The 24,103-nt window shown below is 39.3% G+C and overlaps 1 long non-coding RNA gene across 4 annotated transcripts in view; it reads left to right on the top strand.

Moving 5' to 3' along the window:
• LOC149126757 (uncharacterized) overlaps positions 1-24,103 on the top strand; it is a 146,633-nt gene that overhangs the window by 59,540 nt on the left and 62,990 nt on the right. For 2 of the 4 annotated variants that reach the window (XR_016234164.1, XR_016234163.1), the window contains one exon: positions 3,184-3,836. The exons of 1 other annotated variant lie outside the window; for it this stretch is intronic. This is a non-coding gene — a long non-coding RNA (uncharacterized LOC149126757). Of the gene's footprint in view, positions 1-157; positions 273-3,183; positions 3,837-24,103 lie in introns of those variants that run through there. One more of the 4 variants, XR_016234161.1, reaches the window with a different exon arrangement.

The following is a 24,103-nucleotide window of genomic DNA, read 5'->3' as shown; positions in this document are numbered from 1 at the left end:
TTGTTTTATCAAGAGAAAGCCAGACAAGAAAATTGGGTTTCCCTGCAGGGACCTGGCCCACCTAACTAATCTTTCTTTGAATCTAGAAAGATCACTCACTACCTTTGAAAATATTGCTTTGTAACTGGCTAAATTTATTTTGCAATTTATTTTACAGGTTTCCGGGTAATCAGTACTCCATAAAACAGCAATGGGTAATTAGTACTTGTCTTAGATGAATGCAATTTTAATTTCAATTAAATTCAGATAAAAATATATCAGCATCCTAAGTCATTTAGGTGTAAATGCTAATTTAAATTGGGTAAAACTTTCATATACTCAACATGTTATATTCTATAAAAAACTATTTGGGTTAGTTTATAAACTGTGAAAATAGTTCAATGCTGTTTAAAATAACTTGGGCTGAAATTTGATGTGTTACCTTAATCTTACTCTGAAAATTTTAATGGGTTATTTCAAATTAAATCAAGGACATTGACAGATAAAAAAAATCAAGTATACTAATCTGTTTCTCTTTGACATAGAATTAAAATCTGATTCTCTGTTAAAGCAATGTGCTAAAGTAATCTATTATATTCTCTTGATGTCTGTTAAATTCTAATTGTTTAAAAACAGCTGAATTTTTATTAAGAGCTATGGGTTATTTAAATATGTGCTTATTTTCAAACATTTAAATAATAACCTTGTAACAATGATCAAATTTGGTCTATAATGTTAAATCTTATTCCAACCAGATATTTTGGATTTTGAGCCTTCTTGACATTCTTGACCGGCATTCAAAAAATTAAAGTTTCAAAGAACTTGGACTCTGAAATTTCCAGTAAATTTTGGACTTTGGTTTTTCCAGTTTGAGCCCAACTGAAAAAATCAAAGGACTTATGTCTCATCTTGTAGAGACACCAACTAATCAGGCTATTTGGATTATATTAGAAGTACTGTCAAGATGTGAAGTGGTACTAAATTTTAAGTTTCTATAATATAAAATGCTATTAATACAAATGTCTGAGAATTAAAAAGTCTAATCATCTTGTGTTACTAGACACAATAGTTATCTTAGTAAAAAAGCCCCAGAGGCCTAAAAGAGTTAAATGCTTTGTAAAATCCTACAGATGCTTTCAAAAATACTGTGAAGTAAGCAAATGCCTCTTGTTGGTTAATGAGTTTATAATTTTAAATGTGGCAACTTAAAGCTTTGTCATCCACAATTTTATATATCAGATTTGTTGCCCATAAAACTAAAGCATTGTTGGTTCTATGTTTAGCTGTCCTCCTATATAGGTTCTGATGGAGTTTTTCCAGCCACATGTATTCACTACTTTGGGATGACTCCGTAAACAGATAAAGCCAATAATGTATTAAAGGTACCAACGGAGGTTACTAAAACAAAAAGCAACTCAAATCAATTGGTAATTTACAAACAGAAGTTACATTTAAAAAAAAACTATTAAAACTGCTATATTGGTCTATTATGTTATGTTAATTGGCTTGTAGATAAAAGACTGCATAAATTTAAACAGCTAAAATAATTCAAAGATATATTTTAATTTGTGTGACCTGAATCTCTGTATCATGTTTTAAACTTGTTGATACAAAGAAACTAAAAACATTTTATATGTTTGTGCTTAAATTTGCTGGTTAAACAAGCTACATCATGTTAGATATTTAAGAGATGTTTCCAAATATATGTATTAATATTTATGGAAGGCATTGGACCTTCTGGTAATGTTTTCTTAAGTTGTTATCTAATGGTTAAAATTGCCTTCTAAGTTTTCATGTGATATTGCTATTGTCAGTAAGCAGTCTGGGACTGGCACCCCTATTTCTCTAGTATAAGTCCAACTTGTTCTTTCATTTCTCTGTTCTCTTTGAGGTAAGAAACTAATTCTATTATGAAGGAATCTCCAAGATGCAAAATTTGATTTTAGATCTTATAAAAAGAGATTGCTAACATTTTTCTGTAATAGCATAGCCAAAATAAGAGCTTAAATTATAATTTCTTAGCTAGATTTACTTTGCCATCAGCAAGGCAAACAGTAAACAGGAAAGTCTCCCTTTCAGAACAAAGGGAAAGAAAGTTTTAAAGTGAGAATATAGTTTTCCTCATGGGCATTGTCTGCCTCAACATAAACTATTACAGAACATGCCTGTGACTACAGACTTCTAGTTTAGGCCACTGAAGATTAGAAATGGCACTTGAGCACCCCCTTGACTTGCATCTTCTGGTCTGCTTTAACAAAAACCAGGAGGAAAAGAAAGCTAGGCATCAGAAGCAACGGGTGGCAGGCCTATTAATGGCTGTTCTATACAGTGATCTGCCCTCAAGGAGACCAAACAGGCCAGTCCACTGCAGTGGCTTTCAATGTGGCAAGCCTGGGCTTCAGCAGAGGTCAGCTTGTGAAGAGCCCTGACAGCTCTGCCAGCCAAGAGTTGGATCACTGGAAATGGACCTGCCCTGGAGTTGAAGGACGCCCAGGTCAGAGCCACAGATCTTATTGGCTCTAAGCTGAAAAGCCCTTCACTCAGCCCTGCTTCCAAAGTGACCACCGCAGCTGAGGGGACAGCCTACCATGGTCAGCAACACTGCAGGCAGAGCTGGAAATTTCCTATTAGAGATGCCACCTGCCTTTACCTGGCCAGCTCTCCTCCCGGGCAAGCTAGGTAATGGAAGTCAACAGGGTGCCTTCCCCAAGGAGGTTCACACCTCCTGTAGGATGTACCCTATGAAGAGATAGATAAGTCTGGGCCTCATAATTTACAAGGCTTTAAAGCCCACCTGATTATTATCAAGTCCCTTCTGTCAGGTTCTATTTGCCTCTCAATCAGAAAACTTAATTGTAGCTCAGATAGCACCTTTCTTAGGTTCTCTAATAACAACTCTGTCCTCTGTATCTAGCCCACTTGAGCCTCATTCCTTTGTAACCATAGCCTCTACTCTACCACCAATGGCTCTACTCCCAACCTGTGTGTCAAAATTTCTCTACAGACAAACCCCACTACCTGCAAAAGTGGCCTTTCTCCCAGTCTTGGCTGGAATCAGCTTTAAGCCACATCCATCAAACTGTCCACACAAGGGTCCAGAGACCCCCCTACACTTCCTCTCCTCTATAAAATCCTCTCATTACCTGGCTAATGCTACTCTTAGGATCATTGGTTACTATTCTCACCCTGTCTTCTATACTACAGTGTCTTAAGTGTTTACAGCAGGTGATAATGGAACAAAGGAAGGCCTTCAGCAACCAGGCAGACAACCAAATGCTGCTACAGGGATGTACTCGGCTCCCCACCCAGGAGACAGCGGCTTGAGACATCACCCCATGCCAGCAAAGAGTACATCATCACCCCATGTCAGCAGGAAGTAGCTCTAAAGACAGATCATCGTCCCTCTACCCTCTTGGACTTTGGGGATTAATGTAATTCCATACAAACCTTGCTTTATAAAAAACAAAAGGGGGGAGTGTTAGGAAACAGGCTCAGTTGTAGCCAGGTGGCCGAATGGCCCAGCTACCTGAGCCAGGCTCCACCCCCATCCTAATGGGATTCACTGCTCCTGCTTTCCTGCCTGCCCTCAGACAAAGTTTTTAAAGGGCCTGTTCCTGCACACGTGCTCTCTCTTGGCCCTTTTCTCCTGCTCTCTCTCAGCTCTGCTCCCTGCTCTCTCTCGGTTCCTCTCTCCAGCCTCCTCCTCTGGTCTCTTGGCTCTTGGTTTTTCCCTTCTGCTCTCTGCTCTTTCTTCTCTCCTTGCTAGCTCCTCTCCTCTCTTTTTCTCTCTCTTATACTCTCTTTCTCTCCTTTTTCCTTCGCCGCCCCTTCACTCTGGTTTGTAGGGTGTTCCCCAATAAATCCTTTCCCTTAAAAAAAAAAAAGTTAACAAAACAAAACAAAATAATGGCTACACCCGCTCTTTTTTCATTTCTGCTGGCATGGTATATCTTTTTCCAGACTTTCACTTTCAGTCTGTATGTATCTTTGCTGGAAAGATGTGTTTCTTGTAAACAGCAAATAGATGGGTTTTGTTCCTTTACCCAGTCAGCCAATCAGTGTCTTTTAACTGGACAGTTCAGGCCATTAACGTTCAATGTTACGAATGCTAAGTAGTAACTTTGCCCTTCCATTTGCCAAAGATATTTTCTAATATATGTTTTGAACTTCCTGTGATCTTTTGCTGTGAGGTTTCCTTCGTTTACCTTCTTTCATAATGATGACCGTGTTTCTGTGTTTCTGTGTGTAACACGTCTTTAAGCATCTTTTGCAGGGCTGCATGAGTGGCAACAAATTCTTTCAACTTCTGTTTGCTGTGAAAGGTCTTTATTTCACCTTCATTCATGAATGAGAGATTTGCAGGGTATAATATTCTGGGCTGGCAGTTTTTCTCTCTTAGTACCTGGGCTATATCTCGCCATTCCCTCCTAGCTTGTAGGGTTTCTGATGAGAAGTCAGCTGTGAGTCTGATTGGAGATCCTCTGAGAGTAATCTGACCTTTCTCTGTTGCATATTTTAGGATCTTTTCTTTATGTTTCACTGCAGTGAGTTTAATTACAATGTGAAGTGGTGAGGATCTCTTTTGGTCATGTTTATTAGGGGTTCTATAAGCTTCCTGTACTAGGATGTCTCTGTCCTTCTCCAAACCTGGGAAATTTTCTGCTAGTATCTCACTAAAAAGGCCTTCTAATCCTTTCTCCCTATCCATGCCTTCAGGAACTCCTAGAATTTGAATGTTGGGTTTTTTAATAGTATCTTGAAGATTCTCGACAATATTTTTTAGATTTCTAATTTCCTCTTCTTCTTTGGTTTGACTGTATATTTTCCTGTTCTCTGTCTTCTAAGTCCAATATTCTCTCTTCTGCTTCACCCATTCTATTATTAAGGCTATCTAATGTGTTTGCCACTTGAACAATTGAATTGTTTATTTCATTGTGATTTCTCATCACTATCGCACTTTAATGTTCTACTAGTTGTTATATTTCATTTTGATTCCTCCTTAATATTTCATTTTCATGAGAGAGATTTTTCTATCTTATCCATTAAGGATTTCTGTAGTTCAAGAATTTGTTTTGTCTACAGATTTTCTGGTTTTGTAGGCATTTTAGCATGTAACATTTTGTTTTCTGCCTGCAAACCCTAATTGGTTCCACATGGATTCAACTCCCCAACACATTCGAGTTTTCTAGGCAGAAAGCTTCAGAACCCAAGCAAACATCATATTTCTGTTTGTAAACATGACATTGGATCAACTTGCTGAACAGAAAGATTGTGCTTTTCTCCATAACAACTATGACAGTGATTTTTTGGTTAAATTTCACCTGAAATCAACAACAATTTGTCAGGATATGCCTGGATGAAAGCAGAAGTATCCACTGTGTTGTGGCTATCTCAATCCCAGATGTTGCTACATCCTCTGGGTTTGTTTGTGTTTTCTGGGCTTTATCTATGGACTTTATGGTTTTGAATGCATTTTAGCATGTAACATTTTGTTTTCTGCTGGCAAATGCTAATTCGTTCCACATGGAGTCAAATCCTCCACACATTCGAGTTTTCTAGGCAGAAAGCTTCAGAAACCCGAGATAACATGACATTTCTGTTTGTAAACATGACATTGGATCCACTTGCCGAACAGAAAGATAGTGCTTTTCTCCAAAACCACTTGGACTGTGATTTTTTTGGTTAAATTTCACCCGAATTCCACAACACTTTTTCCAGATATGCCTGGATGAAAGCAGAAATATCCGATGTGTTGTTGCTATCTCAATCATAGATCTTGCATCATCCTCTGTGTTTGTTTGTGTTTTCTGGACTTTATCTCTGAACTTTATGCTTTTCAATTCATTGTGGATGTACCATTTTGTTTCCTGCCAGGAAATGCCAATTGGTTCCACATGGAGTCAAGTCCTCCACACATTCGAGTTTTCTAGACAGAAAGTCTCAGAAAGCTGAGCAAACATATTTCTGTTTGTAAACATGACATTGGATGCACGTCTCAGACAGAAAGATTGTGCTTTTCTCCAAAACCACTTTGACGGTGATTTTTTGGTTAAATTTCACCCAAATTCCATAACACTTTGTCCGGATATGCTTGGATGAAAGCAGAAATATCTGGTGTGTTGTGGCTATCTCAATCCCATATCTTGCTAGGCCTCTGGGCTTGTTGGTGTTTTCTGGACATTTTATGCGGACAATATATTTTTGAATGCCTTTTAGCATGTAACATTTTGTTTCCTGCCGGCAAACCCTAAATGGTTCCACATGGAGTCAAATCCTCCACACATTCGAGTTTTGTAGGCAGAAAGCTTCAGAACCCTGAGAAAACATGATATTTGAGTTTGTAAACATCACACTGGATCCTCTTGCTGAACAGAAAGATTGTGCTTTTCTCCAAAACCACTCTGACGGTGATATTTTGGTTAAATTTCACCCAAATACCAGAAATATCTGTCCGGATATGCCTGCATGAAAGCAGAAATAACTGTTGTATTGTGGCTATCTCAATCCCATATCTTGCTACAGCCTCTGGGTTTGTTGGAGTTTTCTGGATATTATATGCGGACAATATGGTTTTGAATGCCATTTAGCATGTAACTTTTTGTTTCCTGCCGGCAAACGCTAAATGGTTCCACATGGAGTCAAATCCTCCACACATTCGAGTTTTCTAGGCAGAAAGCTTCAGAAACCCGAGTAAACATCATATTTCTGTTTGTAAACATGACATTGGATCCACAGCCCAAAAGAAAGAGTGTGCTTTTCTCCAAAACCAATTTGACGGTGATTTTTTGGTTAAATTTCATCCGAATTCCACAACACTTTGTCCGGATATGCCTGGATGAAAGCAGAAATATCTGGTGTGTTGTGGCTATCTCAATCCCTGATCGTGATACCGCCTCTGTGTTTGTTGGGGTTTTCAGTACATTATCTACAGACTTGTTGGTTTTGAATGCATTTTAGCATGTAACTTTTTGTTTTCTGCTGGGAAACACTAATTGGTTCTACATGGAGTCAAATCCTCCACACATTCAAGTTTTCTAGGCAGAAAGCTTCAGAAACCTGAAAAAACATGCTATTTTGTTTGTAAACATGACAGTGGATGCACTTGCCAAACAGAAAGATTGTGCTTTTCCCCAAAATCACTTTGACAGTGGTTTTTTGGTTAAATTTCACCCGAATTCCACAACACTTTGTCCGGATATGCCTGGATGAAAGCAGAAATATCCGGTGTGTTGTGGCTATCTCAATAAAAGATCTTCCTACAGCCTCTGTGTTTTCTGGACTTTATTTATGGAGTTGATGGGTTTTAATTCATTTTAGCTTGCAACTTTCTGTTTTCTGCGGGAAAATGCTAGTTGGTTCCACATGGAGTGAAATCCTCCACACATTCAAGTTTTTTAGGCTGAAAGCTTCAGAAACGTGAGATAACATGCTATTTCTGTTTGCAAACATGACATTGGATCCAGTGGGTGAAATGAAAGATTTTGCTTTTCTCCAACACCACTTTGACAGTGATTTTTTGGTTAAATTTCACCTGAATTCCACAACACTTTCTCCGGATATGGCTGGATGAAAGCAGAAATAAACGGTGTGTTGTGGCTATCTCATAGCCTCCATGTTGCTTGTGTATTCTGGACACCATTTATGGACTTGACGCTTTTCAATGCATTTTAGCATGTAACCTTTTCTTTATTGCTGGCAAAAGCTAATTGGTTCCACATGGAGTCAAATCCTCCACGCATTCGAGTTTTCTAGGCAGAAATCTTCAGAAACCCAAGAATACATGCTATTTCTGTTTGTAAACATAACATTGGATCTACTGGATGAACAGAAAGAGTGTGCTTTTCTCCAAAACCACTTTGATGGTGGTTTTTTGGTTACACTTCACCCGAATTCCACAACACTTTGTTCGGATATGCATCTATGTAAGCAGAAATATCCGGTGTGTTAATGCTATCTCAATTCCAGATCTTGCTAAAGCCTCTGTGTTTGTTCATTTTTTCTGGACTGTATCTATGGACTTGAGGCTTTTCAATGCATTTTAGTATGTCACCTTTTCTTATCTTCTGGTAAAAGCTAATTGGTTCCACGTGGAGCCAAATCCTACATGCATTCGAGTTTTCTAGGCAGAAAGCTTTAGAAACCCGAGAAAACATGTTATTTCTGTTTGTAAACATGACATTGGATCCACTGGATGAACAGAAAAATTTTGCTTTTCTCCAAAACCACTTTGATGGTGGTTTTTTGGTTAAATTTCACCGAATTCCACATCACTTTGTTCGGATATGCCTGGAAGAAAGCAGAAACAGCTGGTGTGTTGTCGCTATCTCAAACCCAGATCTTGCTACAGCCTCTGTGTTTGTTTGTGTTTTCTCATCTTTATCTATGGACTTGACGGTTTTAAATGTATTTTAGAATGTAACTTTTTGTTTTCTGTGGGAAAACGCTAATTGGTTCCACATGGAATCAAATCCTCCACACATTCAAGTTTTCTAGGCAGAAAGTTTTAGAAACCCGAGAAAACATGCTATTTCTGTTTGTATACATGACATTGGATCCACTGGCCGAACACAAAGATTGTGCTTTTCTCCAAAACCACTTTGACAGTGATTTTTTGGTTAAATTTCCCCTGAATTCCACAACACTTTGTCCAGATATGCCTGGAGGAAAGCAGAGATATCTGGTGTGTTGTGGCTAACTCAATCCCAGGTCTTGCTACAGCAACTGTGTTTGTTTGTGTATACTCGAAAGTATCTATTTACTTGACACTTTTCAATGCATTTTAGCATTTAGCTTTTGTTTTCTGCCGACAAAAGCTATTTGTTTCCACATGGAGTCAAATCCTCCACACTTTCGAGATTTCTCGGCAGAAAGCTTCAAAAACCCGAGAAAACATGCTATTTCTGTTTGTATACATGACATTGGATCCAGTTGCCGCACAGAAACATTGTGCTTTTCTCCAAAACCACTTTGACGGTGGTTTCTTGGTTAAATTTCACCGAATTCCACAACACATTGTCCGGATATGGCTGCATGAAAGCAGAAATATCTGGTTTGTTGTGGCTATCTCAATAAAAGATCTTGCTACAGCCTCTGTGTTTGTTTGTGTTTTCTGGAAATTATCTACGGAGTTGACAGTTTTTGATTCATTTTAGCATGCAACTTTCTGTTTTTTGTGGGCAAACGCTAATTCCACATGGAGTCAAATCCTCCACACATTCGAGTTTTCTGGGCTGAAAGCTTCAGACACGTGAGAAAACATGGTATTTCTGTTTGTAAACATGACATTGGATCCATTGGGTGAAATGAAATATTTTGCTTTTCTCCAAAACCACTTTCACGGTGGTTTTTTGGTTAAATTTACTCCCGAATTCCACAAAACTTTGTCGAGATATGCCTGGATGAAACCAGAAATATCCATTCTGTTGTGTCTATCTCAATCCCAGATCTTGCTATAGCCTCCATGTTTGTTTGTGTATTCTGGACACTATTTATGGACTTGACGCTTTTCAATGCATTTTAGTATGTAACCTTATCTTTATTGCTGGCAAACACTAATTGGTTCCACATGGAGTCAAATCCTGCACACATGCAAGTTTTCCTGGCAGAAATCTTCAGAAACCCGATAAAACATGCTATTTCTGTTTGTAAACATGACATTGGATCCACTTGATGAACAGAAAGATTTTGCTTTTCTCCAAAACCATTTGACGGTGGTTTTTTGGTTAAATTTCACCGAATTCCACAGCACTTGGTTCGGATATGCCTGGAAGAAAGCAGAAACAGCTGGTGTGTTGTCGCTATCTCAATCCCAGATCTTGCTACAGCATCTGTTTTTATGTTTTCTCAACTTTATCTATGGACTTGACGGTTTTGAATGTATTTTAGCATGTAACATTTTGTTTTCTGTGGGCAAACGCTAATTGCTTCCCTTGGATTGACATCTTACACACATTCGAGTTTTCTAGGCAGAAAGTTTTAGAAACCCGAGAAAACATGCTATTTCTGTTTGTAAACATGACATTGGATCCACTTGCCAAACAGAAAGATTGTGCTTTTCTCCAACCCAATTTGATGGTGATTTTTTTGGTTAAATTGCCCCCGAATTCCACAACACTTTGCCAGATATGCCTGGATGAAAGCAGAAATATCTGGTGTGTTGTGGCTATCTCAACCCCAAATCTTGCTACTGCCTTTATGACTGTTTGTGTTTTCTGGACATTATCTAAGGACTTTACACTTTTGAATGCATTTTAGCATGTAACCTTTTGTTTTCTGCCGGAAAACGCTAATTGCTTCCACATGGAGTGAAATCTTACACACATTTGAGTTTTCTAGGCAGAAAGCTTCAGAAACCCAAGAAAACATGCTATTTCTGTTTGTAAACATGACATTGGATCCACTTGCTGAACAGAATGATGGTGCTTTTCTCCAAAACCACTTTGTCGGTGATTTTATGGTTAAATTTCACACGAATTCCAAATCACTTTGTCCGGATATGCCTGGAAGAAAGCAGAAATATCCGGTGTGCTGTGGCTATCTCAATCCCATATCTTGCTCCAGCTTCTGTGTTTGTTTGTGTTTTCTGGACGTTATCTACAGACTTGACCCTTTTGAATGCATTTTAGCATGTACCTTTTGGTGTTCTGCCGGCAAACGCTCATGGGTTCCACATGGAGTCAAATCCTCCACATATTCGAGTTTTCTAGGAAGAAAGTTTCAGAAACCCAAGAAAATATGCTATTTCTGTTTGTAAACATGACATTGGATCCACTTGCTGAAAAGAAAGATTGTCCTTTTCTCCAAAACCACATTGACAGTGATTTTTTGGTTAAATTGCCCCCGAATTCCACAACACTTTGCCAGATATGCCTGGATGAAAGCAGAAATATCTGGTGTGTTGTGACTATCTCTACTCCAGATCTTGCTACAGCGTTTATGTTTGTTTGTGTTTTCTGGACATTATCTAAGGACTTTACACTTTTGAATGCATTTTAGCATGTAACCTTTTGTTTTCTGCCGGAAAACGCTAATTGCTTCCACATGGAGTGAAATCTTACACACATTTGAGTTTTCTAGGCAGAAAGCTTCAGAAACCCGAGAAAACATGCTATTTCTGTTTGTAAACATGACATTGGATCCACTTGCTGAAAAGAAAGATTTTGCTTTTCTCCAAAACCACATTGACAGTGATTTTTTGGTTAAATTTCCCCCGAATTCCACAACACTTTATCCCGATATGCATGGATGAAAGCAGAAATATCCGGTGTGCTGTGGCTATCTCAAACCCATATCTTGCTACAGCCTCTGTGTTTCTTTGTGTTTTCTGGGCTTTATCTACGGAGTTGATGGTTTTTAATTCATTTTAGCATGCGACTTTTCATTTTCTGCTGGCAAACGCTAATTGGTTCCACATGGAATCAAATCCTCCACACATTCGAGTTTTCTAGGCAGAAAGCTTCAGAAACCTGAGAAAACATGCTATTTCTGTTTGTAAACATGACATTGAATCCACTGGATGAACAGAAAGATTTTGCTTTTCTCCAAAAACACGTTGACGGGGGTTTTTTGGTTAAATTTCAACAAATTCCACAACACTACTCTGGATATACTTGGAAGAAAGCAGAAATGTGGTGTGTTGATGCTATTTCAATCCCAGAATTTGCTACAGCCTCTGTGTTTCTTTGTGCATTCAGAAAAGTATCTATTTGCTTGATGCTTTTCAGTGCATTTCAGCATATACCTTTGCTTGCTCCAATTCAGGCTTTCTGTCATTGTTTTGGGTGCTTCAGCTGTCTTTTGGTTTCTTGAGCGGCAATTTCCTAAATGGTTTCTGGGTTTGAGTTGGTTTTACCTTCTTCACTCCCAAATTTTGTGTTCTGACGCAATACACACAAGAGTTTAGACAGAGGATCCATTATGAAAGAAAAAACACAACCAATTGGTGTGTCATGTTTAGAAATCTCCAGGCAGCATGACCAAGATGAGCTATTGTGTTTTGCAAAAAGAAATGGAACAGTTTTGCAGAGGGGACCAATAATTAATTCTCCTCCAATAAAGTTTGAATGAGATATTCAGGTGAATTCAATTTGTTTCCAAAGCCAGTCAGCTGGGAGTTGGTAGATGAATCTGGAAACAGCGGTTTCCTTGTGACGAAATCAAGCCCAATATCACAAAGAATTCTTGCATTTCTTTGGCTTTTTTTCAAATTTTTCTTATTTATCATGGTTTCTAATGAATTTTCTGCTGTGAGCTTTGACTTTGAGGCTGGAATATGGAGTTCAAGACACGGAAGGAATGGTCCTTTTCAATCAGGGCACAGCTGTTGGCTTGCTCCAATTCTGGCTTTCTGTCATTGTTTTGGGTGCTTCAGCCGACTTTTGTTTCTTGAGCGGCAATTTCCTAAATGGTTTCTGGGTCTGAGTTGGTTTTGCCTTCTTCCCTCCCAAATTTGGAATTCCGATGCAATACACACAAGACTTCAGACAGAGGATCCATTATGAAATAAAAAACACAACCAATTGGCATGTCATGCTTAGAAATTTAAGGCAGCACGACCAGGATGAGTTTTGTGTTTTGGAAGAAGAAATGGAACCCTTTTGCAGAGGGGACCGATAATTAATTCCCATCAAATCAAGTTTGATGGAGATTTTCAGTTGAATTCAATTAGTTTCCAAAGCCAGTCAGCTGGGAGGGGTGGATGAATCCGGAAACAGCCGGTTTCCTTGTGACTAAATCAAGCCCAATATCACAAAGGACTCTTGCGTTTTTGGCGTTTTTCACATTGTTTTTAGGTATCATGATTTCCAATGAATTTTCTGATGTGAACTTTGATTTTGAGGCTGGAATATGGAGTTGAAGACATTGCAGGAATGGTCCTTTTCAATCAGGGCACAGCTGTTGGCTTGCTCCAATTCTGGCTTTCTATCATTGTTTTGGGTGCTTCAGCTGACTTTTGGTTTCTTGAGCGGCAATTTCCTAAATGGTTTCTGGGTCTGAGTTGGTTTTGCCTTCTTCCCTCCCAAATTTTGTATTCTGATGCAATACACAAAAGAGTTTAGACAGAGGATCCATTATGAAAGAAAATACGCAATCAATTGGCATGTCATGCTTATAAATCTCCAGGCAGCACGACCAAGATGAGTTGTTGTGTTTTGGAAAAAGGAATGGAACCTTTTGCAGAGGGGAACAATAATTATTTCCCTTCAAATAAAGTTTGACGGAGATTTTCAGGTGAATTCAATTAGTTTCCAAAGCCAGTCAGCTGGGAGAGGTGAATGAAACCGGAAAAAGCTGGTTTCCTTGTGATTAAATCAAGCCCAATATCACAAAGCACTCTTGCATTTCGTTGCCTTTTTTCACATTTTTCTTACTTATCATGGTTTGTAATGAATTTTCTGATGTGAGCTTTGACTTTGAGGCTGGAATATGGAGTTCAAGACATGGAAGGAATGGTCCTTTACAATCAGGGCACAGCTGTTGGCTTGCTGCAATTCTGGCTTTCTGTCATTGTTTTGGGTGCTTCAGCCGACTTTTGGTTTCTTGAGTGGCAATTTCCTAAATGGTTTCTGGGTCTGAGTTGGTTTTGCCTTCGTCCCTCCCAAATTTGGAATTCTGATGCAATACAAACAAGAGTTTAGACAGAGGATCCATTATGAAAGAAAAAACACAACCAATTGGCGTGTCATGCTTAGAAATCTCCAGGCAGCACGACCAAGATGTGCTTTTGTGTTTTCGAAAAAGGAATGGAACCCATTTGCACAGGGACCGATCATTAATTCCCCTCAAGTCAAGTTTGACGGAGATTTTCAGGTGAATTCCATTAGTTTCCAAAGCCAGTCAGCTGGGAGGGGTGGATGATTCTGGAAACAGCCGGTTTCCTTGTGACTAAATCAAGCCCAATATCACAAAGGACTCTTGCATTTCTTCGGCTTGTTTCACATTTTTCTTATTTGTCATGGTTTGTCATGAATTCTCTGATGTGAGCTTTGAGTTTGAGGCTGGAATATGGAGTTCAAGACACGGAAGGAATGGTCCTTTTCAATCAGGGAACAGCTGTGGGCTTGCTCCAATTCTGGCTTTCTGTCATTGTTTTGGGTGCTTCAGCCGACTTTTGGTTTCTTGAGCGGGAATTTCCTAAATGGTTTCTGGGTCTGAGTTGGTTTTGCCTTCTTCCCTCCCAAATGTTGTATTCCGATGCAATACACAAAAGAGTTTAGACAGAGGATCCATTATGAAAGAAAAAACACAACCAATTTGTGTGTCATGCTTAGAAATCTCTAGGCAGCACGACCAAGATGAGTTTTGTGTTTTGGAAAAAGGAATGGAACCCTTTTGCAGAGGGGACCGATAATTAATTCCCCTCAAATCAAATCTGATGGAGATTTTCAGGTGAATTCCATTAGTTTCCAAAGCCATCAGCTGGGAGGGGTGGATGAATCCAGAAACAGCCGGTTTCCTTGTGACTAAATCAAGCACAATATCACAAAGGACTCTTGCATTTCGTTGGCTTTTTTCACATGTTTCTTCTTTATTATGCTTTGTAAAGAATTTTCTGATGTGAGCTTCGATTTTGAGCCTAGAATATGGAGTTCAAGACACGGAAGGAGTGGGCTTTCTCAGTCAGGGCACAGCTGTTGGCTTACTCCAATTCTGGCTTTTTGTCATTGTTTTCGTTGCTTCAGCCGATTTTGGTTTCTTGAGCGGGAATTTCCTAAATGGTTTCTGGGTCTGAGTTGGTTTTGCCTTCTTCACTCCCAAATTTTGTATTCTGACGCAATACAAACAAGAGTTTAGACAGAGGATCCATTATGAAAGAAAAAACACAACCAATTGGCGTGTCATGCTTAGAAATCTCCAGGCAGCATGACCAAGATGAGCTTTTGTGTTTTCGAAAAAGGAAGGGAACCCATTTGCAGAGGGGACCGATAATTCATTCCCCTCAAATGAACTTTGACGCTTTGATGGAGATTTTCAGGTGAATTCAATTAGTTTCCAAAGCCAGTCAGCTGGGAAGGGTGGATGAATCTGGAAACAGCCGGTTTCCTTGGGAATAAATTAAGCCCAATATCACAGAGGACTCTTGCATTTCTTTGGCTTTTTTCACATTTTTCTTATTTATCATGGTTTGTAATGAATTCTCTGATGTGACCTTTGACTTTGAGGCTGGAATATGGAGTTCAAGACACGGAAGGAATGGTCCTTTTCAATCAGGGCACAGCTGTTGGCTTGCTCCAATTCTGGCTTTCTGTCATTCTTTTGGGGTCTTCAGCCGAGTTTTGGTTTCTTGATGGGCAATTTCTGAAAAGGTTTCTGGGTCTGAGTTGGTTTTGCCTTCTTCACTCCCAAATTTTGTATTCTGATGCAATACACACAAGAGTTTAGACAGAGGATCCATTATGAACTAAAAAACACAACCAATTGGCGTGTCATGCTTAGTAATCTACAGGCAGCACGACCAAGATGAGCTTTGTGTTCTGGAAAAAGGAATGCAACTCTTTTGCAGAGGTGAGTGATAATTATTTCCCTTCAAATCAAGTTTGACGGTGATTTTCAGGTGAATTCAATTAGTTTCCAAAGCCAGTCAGCTGGGAGAGGTGAATGAATCCGGAAACAGCTGGTTTCCTTGTGACTAAATCAAGCCCAATATCACAAAGCACACTTGCATTTCTTTGGCTATTTGCACATTTTTCTTATTTATCATGGTTTGTTATGAATTTTCTGATGTGAGCCTTGACTTTGAGGCTGGAATATGGAGTTCAAGACACGGAAGGAGTGGGCTTTCAATCAGGGCACAGCTTTTGGCTTACTCCAATTATGGCTTTCTGTCATTGTTTTGGTTGCTTCAGCAGACTTTTGGTGTCTTGAGTGGCAATTTCCTAAATGGTTTCTGGGTCTGAGTTGGTTTTGTCTTCTTCCCTCCCAAATTAGGAATTCTGATGCAATACAAACAAGTGTTTAGACAGAGGATCCATTATGAAATAAAACACACAACCAATAGGTGTGTCATGCTTCGAAATCTACAGGCAGCACTACCAAGATGAATTTTTGTGTTTTGGAAAAAGAAAGGGAACCTTTTGCAGAGGGGACCGATAATTAATTCCCCACAAATCAGGTTTGATGGCGATTTTCAGGTGAATTCATTCACGGTGATTTTCATGCGCATTCAATTAGTATTCCAAAGCTAGTCAGCTGGGAGTGGTGGATGAATCCGGAAACTTTAGTCACTTTCCTTGTGACTAAATCAAGCCCTATATCACAAAGGACTCTTGCATCTCTTTGGCTTTTTTCACATTCTTCTTATTTATCATGGTTTGTAATGAATTTTCTGATGTGAGCTTTGATTTTGAGGCTGGAATATGGAGTTCAACACACGGAAGGAATGGTGTTTTTCTTTTTTTTAACTTTTATTTAATGAATATAAATTTCCAAAGTCGATTTATGGATTACAATGGCTTCCCCCCCATACCGTCCCTCTCACCCACAACCCTCCCATTTCCCACTCCCTCTCCCCTTCTATTCACATCAAGATTCATTTTTGATTATCTTAATATACAGAAGATCAGCTTAGTATACATTAAGTAAGGATTTCAACAATTTGCTCCCACACAGAAACATAAAGTGAAAAATAATAGATGATTTTTTTTAAATGATGATGAAATCAGATCAGACCTATTGTCATGTTTAATCCCAGTGAGAGTCAAGTTGGGAGTTGATAATTTCTTTTTTTTTTTTTACAGAGGATCAGTTTAGTATACATTAAGTAAAGATTTCAACAGATTGCACCCCCATAGAAACACAAAGTGAAATATATTGTTTGAGTACTTGTTATAGCATTAAATCTCAATGCACAGCACATTAAGGACAGAGATCCTACATGAGGAGTAAGTGCACCGTGACTCCTGTTGTTGACTTTACCAATTGACACTCCTGTCTATGACATTAGTAATCTCCCTATGCTCCAGTCATGAGTTTCCAAGGCTATGGAAGCCCTCTGAGTTCTCTGATTCTTATCTTGTTTGACAAGGTCATAGTCAAAGTGGAGGTTCTCTCCTCCTTTCAGAGAAAGGTACCTCCTTCTTTGATGACCTGTTCTTTCCACTAGGATCTCACTCACAGAGATCTTTTGCCAGAGTGTCTTGGCTTTCCATGCCTGAAATACTCCCATGGGCTTTTCAGCCCGATCCGAATGCCTTTAGGGCTGATTCTGAGGCCAGAGTGCTATTTAGGACATCTGCCATTCTATGAGTCTGCTGAGTATCTCACTTCCCATGTTGGATCACTCTCCCCTTTATTTATTCCATCGGTTAGTGTTAGCAGGTACTAGACTTGTTTATGTGCTCCCTTTGACTCTTAGTCCTTTCATTATGATCAATTGTGAACTGAAATTGATCACTTGGAATAGTGAGATTGCATTGGTACATGCCACCTTGATGGGATTGAATTGGAATCCCCTGGTATGTTTCCAACTCTACCATTTGGGGCAAGTCAGCTTGAGCATGTCCCAAATTATACATCTCTTCACTCTCTTATTCCCACTCTTATATTTAACAGGGATCACATTTCAGTTAATTTTCAACACTTAAGAATAACTGTTTATTAATTACAGAATTAAACCAGTCATATTAAGTAGAACAGACAAAAAAACTACTAAGAGGGATAATGTATTAAGTTGTTCATTAACAGTCAGGGCTATGCTGATCAAGTCACCGTTTCCCATAGTGTCCATTTCACTTCAACAGGTTTCCTTTTTGGTGTTCAGTCAGTTGTCACCGATCAGGGAGAACATATGGTATTTGTCCCTTTGGGACTGGCTTACTTCACTCAGCATGATGTGTTCCAGATTCCTCCATTTAGTTGCAAATGACTGGATTTCGTTGTTTCTTACTGCGGTATAGTATTCTAAAGAGTACATATCCCATAATTTCTTTATACAGTCTACCATTGATGGGCATTTAGGTTGGCTCCAGGTCTTGGCTATTGTGAATTGTGCTGCAATAAACATTAGGGTGCAGACCGCTTTTTTGTTTGCCAATTTAAATTCCTTTGGGTTAATTCCAAGGAGTGGGATGGCTGGGTCGAACGGTAGGGTTATCTTCAGGTTTCTGAGGAATCCCCAGACTGACTTCCATAGTGGCTTGACCGGTTTGCATTCCCACCAGCAGTGGGTTAGTGTCCCTTTTTCCCCACATCCTCGCCAGCATCTGTTGGAGTTTCTTGATCTCTTTGTAGATTCAGGTTATTTACCCTTTATCTGTTGCATAGTTTGCAAATATTTTTGCCCATTCTGTCAGTTGTCTCTTCACTCTCCTGACTGTTTCTTTTGCAGTACAGAAACTTCTCAATTTGATGCAATCCCAATAGTTGATTTTGGCTTTGACTGCCTGTGCCTCCCGGGGCTTTTCCAGAAATTCTTTGCCTGTGCCAATATCTTGAAGGGTTTCTCCAATGTTCTCTAGTAACTTGATGGTGTCAGGTCATAGATTTAGGTCTTTAATCCATGTTGAGTGGATTTTTGTGTAAGGTGAAAGGTAGGGGTCTTGCTTCATGATTCTGCACGTGGAAATCCAATTTTCCCAGCACCATTTATTGAATAGACTGTCCTTGCTTCCAGGAATTAGTTTTAGATCCTTGATCAAATATAAGTTGGCTGTAGATGTTTGAGTTGATTTCTGGTGTTTCAATTCTGTTCCATTGGTCTATCCATCTGTTTCTGTACCAGTACCATGCTGTTTTGATAACAACTGCTCTGTAGCATGTCCTGAAATCTGGTATTGTGATGCCTCCGGCTTTGTTTTTGTTGTACAAGATTGCTTTAGCTATTCGAGGTCTCTTGTGCCGCCATATAAATTTCAGCACCATTTTTTCCAGATCTGAGAAGAAGGTCTTCGGTATCTTGATTGGTATTGCATTGAATCTATAACTTGCTTTTGGGAGAATGGACATTTTGATGATATTGATTCTTCCAATCCATGAGCATGGAAGATTTTTCCATTTCTTGGTATCCTCTTCTATTTCTTTCTTTAAGGTTTTGTAATTTTCACCGTAGAGATCTTTAACGTCCTTGGTTAAGTTTATTCCAAGGTATTTGATTGTTTTTGTAGCTATTGTGAATGGGATTGATCTTAGAAGTTCTTCCTCAGCCATGGCATTGTCTGTGTATACAAAGGCTGTTGATTTTTGTGCATTGATTTTATACCCTGCTACTTTGCCAAACTCTTCTATGAGTTCCAATAGTCTCTTAGTAGAGTTCTTTGGATCCCCTAAATAAAGAATCATGTCATCTGTAAAGAGGGATAGTTTGAGTTCTTCCTTCCCAATTTGTATCCCTTTAATTTCTTTTTCTTGCCTAATAGCTCTGGCTAGAACTTCCAGAACTATATTGAATAGCAGTGCTGAGAGTGGACATCCCTGTGTGGTCCCAGATCTCAGAGGAAATGCTTCCAACTTTTCCCCATTCAATAGGATGTTGGCCGTGGGTTTTTCATAGATTGCTTGATTGTATTAAGGAATGTTCCTTCCATACCCAGTTTGCTTAGAGTTTTCATCATGAATGGGTGTTGTATTTTATCAAATGCTTTCTCGGCCTCTATTGAGGTAATCATATGATTTTCTTCTGCAGTCTGTTAATGTGGTGTATCACATTGATTGTCTTGCGCACATTAAACCATCCCTGCATACCAGGGATAAATCCCACTTGGTCTGGGTGGATGATCTTTCTGATGTGTTGTAGCATTCTATTGGCGAGAATTTTATTGAGGATTTTTGCATCTATGTTCATCAGGGATATTGGTCTGTAATTCACTTTCAGTGCTGCATCTTTTTCCGGCTTAGGAATTAAGGTGATGCTGGCTTCATAGAAAGAATTTGGGAGGATTCCCTCTTCTTCGATTGTTCTGAATAGTTTGAGAAGAATTGGAGTTAGTTCTTCTTTAAATGTCGGGTAGAATTCAGCAGTGAATCCATCTGGTCCTGGGCTTTTCTTTGTTGGGAGGGCCTTTATTAGTGTTTCAATTTCTGTCTCAGTTATGGGTCTATTTAGGTTTTCGACGTCTTCCTGGTTCAATTTAGGTAGGTTGCATGTGTCCAGGAATCTATCCATTTCTGATAGGTTTCCCTGTTTGCTGGCATACAAGTCCTTGTAGTAATTTCTGATGATTCTTTTTATTTCTGTGGTGTCTGTTGTTACATTTCCTTTTTCATCTCTGATTTTATTGATTTGGGTCTTTTCTCTTCTTTTTTTAGTTAGTTGGGCCAATGGGGTGTCAATTTTGTTTATTTTTTCAAAAAACCAGCTCTTCGTTTGGCTGATTTTTTGTAATGTTTTTCTTGATTCAATCCTGTTGATTTCTTCTCTGATTTTAATTATTTCTCTTTGCCTACTAGATTTGGGTCTGGTTTGCTGTAGGTTTTCTAGATCCTTGAGGTGAATTGAAAGCTCATCTCTTTGGTGCCTTTCCAATTTCTTGATGTAGGCACCTATTGCTATAAACTTTCCTCTTAACACTGCTTTTGCTGCGTCCCATAAGTTTTGGTATGTTGTGCTGTTATCCTCATTTACTTCCAGAAAATTTTTGATTTCTCTTTTAATTTCTTCTATGACCCATTGTTCATTCAGGAGCATGTTGTTCAATCTCCATCTGTTTGTGTATGCTCTAGGGATTCCTGAGTTGCTAATTTCCAACTTCATTCCTTTATGGTCTGAGAAGCTGCATGGTATGATTCTAATTCTTTTGAATTTGCTGAGATTTGCTTTATGGCCTAGTATGTGGTCAATCCTAGAGAAGGTTCCATGTACTGCTGAGAAGAATGTAAATGCTTTCTGGGTATGATGAAAAGTTTTGTAGATATCTGTTAGATCCATTTGGGCTATAGTGTCGTTTAAATCTACTGTATCCTTGTTGATCTTCTGTCCTGTTGATCTGTCTATTTCTGAGAGTGGAGTATTGAAGTCCCCCAGTACTATTGTATTGGGGTCTAAGTCTCCCTTTAAGTCCCTTAACAAATCTTTTAGATAAACTGGTGCCCTGTAGTTAGGTGCATATACATTGATAATTGTTATATCTTCTTGTTGTATTGATCCCTTAATCATTATATAGTGCCCCTCTTTGTCTCTCTTAAGAGTTTTTGTGGTAAAGTTTATGTCGTCCGATATTAAGATGGCTACGCCACTCTTTTTTCATTTCTGTTGGCATGGTATATCTTTTTCCAGCCTTTCACTTTCAGTCTGTATGGATCTTTGTTGGAAAGATGTGTTTCTTGTAAGCAGCAAATAGATGGGATTTGTTCCCTTACCCAATCAGCCAATCGGTGTCTTTTAACTGGACAGTTCAGGCCATTAACGTTCAATGTGACTAATGAAAAGTAGTAACTTTGCCCTGCCATTTGCCAAAGATAAGTTCTAATATATTTTTTGAATTCCCTGTGATCTTTTGCTATGAGGTTTCCTTCCTTTATCTTCTTTCATATTGATGACCATGTTTCTGTGTTTCTGTGTGTAACACATCTTTAAGCATCTTTTGCAGGGCTGGACGAGTGGCGACAAATTCTTTCAATTTCTGCTTGCTATGAAAAGTCTTTATTTCACCTTCATTCACAAATGATAGCTTTGCAGGATATAATATTCTGGGCTGGCAGTTTTTCTCTCTTAGTACCTGGGCTATATCTCGCCATTCCCTCCTAGCTTGTAGAGTTTCTGATGAGAAATCAGCTGTGAGTCTGATTGGAGATCCTCTGAGAGTAATCTGATGTTTCTCTCTTGCACATTTTAGGATCTTTTCTTTCTGTTTCACTGTAGAGAGTTTAATTACAACGTGTCGTGGTGAGGATCTCTTTGGTTCATGTTTATTAGGGGTTCTGTGAGCTTCCTGTACTAGGATGTCTCTGTCCTTCTCCAACCCTGGGAAATTTTCTGCTAATATCTCACTAAAAAGGCCTTCTAATCCTTTCTCCCTCTCCATGCCTTCAGGAACTCCTAGAACCCGAATGTTGGGTTTTTTAATAGTATCCTGAAGATTCCTGACAATATGTTTTAGATTTGTAATTTCCTCTTCTTTTCTTTGGTCTGACTGTATCCTTTCCTGTTCTCTGTCTTCTAAGTCCGATATTCTCTCTTCTGCTTCACCCATTCTGTTTGTAAGGCTCTCTATTGTGTTTTTCATTTGATCTATTGCATTCTTCCCTTCAGTCACTATCACAGTTTCCTGTTGTACTAGTTGTTTCATTTCATTTTGATTCCTCCTTAATATTTCATTTTCATGAGAGAGATTTTCTATCTTGTCCATTAAGGATTTCTGTAGTTCAAGAATTTGTTTTTGAGAGCTTCTTAATGTTCTTATCAATTTTTTGAGATCTGCTTCTTGCATTTCTTCTATGTCATCATCTTCATAATCTTGAATTGGGGTGTCTTTTTCATTTGGGGGCTTCATGGTGACTTCCTTGTTTTTATTACCTCGGTTTTTGCGTTTGTTATTTGGCATATTGGAGATATTTGGTTTCTTCACTGTCTTGTTTTTTCTTGTTATACTATGACTCTAGATTAAGTGGACTATCTGTTTTTGATGGAGCCTTATCGGCTTGAGATGGGTGTGGCCTGAGAGCTCTGTTTGGTGTGCCAAAGGTGACACGCCCAGGTTAGGCGTGGTAAATCTCTCTCTCTCTCTCTTTCTTTTTTTGATTCAAAAGGGAAGTAATTCCACACAGCAGAACGAAGTTGGAGGTAGTTAGCAGGCAAATGATATACCCACAGGAGCCAGAGATCGGAAGCTCTTTCCCAAGGACCACACAGGGAATCTGTTCGGCCCTCAGAGTGGGCTCAAATTCTCCTTCAGTCTCCCACTGGGTTTCCAAAGTTACAGAATTGTAGTGTCTCTGGAGAGTACTCACGTGAATTCCATGAGTTCTCTCCCTCACCATCTCTTTTTTCACAGTCTCAGTTCAGTAGCACCACAAATTTACTAGGTCCTAATCTCCTGTTAATTCGCCCCGCCCAGAGTCAGGTTTTTCTGCTATGCTCAGGGCAGGTGCAGACCTGAGGTCACTCTGCTTATGACGTATGTCCAAGATGGCACCTGCTCTTTGTCTTGCTCGCCCTTGAGAGGTGAGCGGAGAGAGAGAAACCCGTGTCCGTACCAGTCACCTTTTTTTTTTCTCTCTCTCTCTCTTCCAGTTAGCCTGGTGAACTTTCCCCCCCTGGGGTTTGTTCCCTCTAGTCGCCTCTCTCCGCTTGCCTGCCAGTGTCTCAGCTGTTGCGGTTCGGCTCACCTCGCGTTCCAGCGCTGGTGTGTTGAGTCTGCCGCTGATGTCCCGAACTGTGGGCTCCCACGCTCTCCACGCAGCTCCACTTGAATCACGCGTTCCAGAAGAGTTTCTTCTGCTGTTTCCTCCCCTACTCTTCCTTGAACCTGCAGTATCTCCACTTCTATTAAACTGTCTCTCCCCGGACTATCAGTGTGCTCCCTTCCTATTCTGCCATCTTGCCTCCTCCTTCCCCCATCATTTCTTTATCCAGTCTACTGTTGATGGGCATTTGGGTTGGTTCCAGGTCTTAGCTATTGTGAATTGAGCTGCAATAAACATTAAGGTGCAGACAGCATTTTTGTTTGCCAATTTAAATTCCTTTGGGTAAATTCCAAGGAGTGGGATGCCTGGGTTGTATGGTAGGGTTATATTCAGGTTTCTGAGGAATCTCCAGACTGACTTCCTTAGTGGCTTAACCAGTTTGCATTCCCACCAACAGTGGTTTAGTGCCCCTTTTTCCCCACATCCTCTCCAGCATCTATTGTTGGTAGATTTTGAATGTGTGTCATTCTAATCGGGGTGAGGTGAAACCTCATATGGTTTTGATTTGCATTTCCCTGATTGCTAGTGATCTTGAACATTTTTTCATTTGTCTGTTGGTCTTTTGGATTTCCTCTTTTGAAAAATGTCTATTGAGGTCCTTGGCCCATCTCTTAAATGGGTTGTTTGTTTTGATGTTGTGGAGTTTCTTGATTTCTTTGTAGATTCTGGTTATGAACCCTTTATCTGTTGCATAGTTTGCAAATATTTTTTCCCATTCTATCGGTTGCCTATCACTTTCCTAACTGTTTCTTTTGAACTACAGAAACTTCTCAATTTGATGCAATAA

The sequence above is a fragment of the Oryctolagus cuniculus genome, chromosome 5 (assembly GCF_051225735.1).
Source record: "Oryctolagus cuniculus isolate XC-2025 breed Fujian yellow rabbit chromosome 5, ASM5122573v1, whole genome shotgun sequence".
In the NCBI taxonomy this organism is placed as follows: Eukaryota; Metazoa; Chordata; class Mammalia; order Lagomorpha; family Leporidae; genus Oryctolagus; species Oryctolagus cuniculus.
The sequence above is the reverse complement of the archived record's forward strand: the minus strand, read 5'-3'. Positions and strand labels throughout refer to the sequence as shown.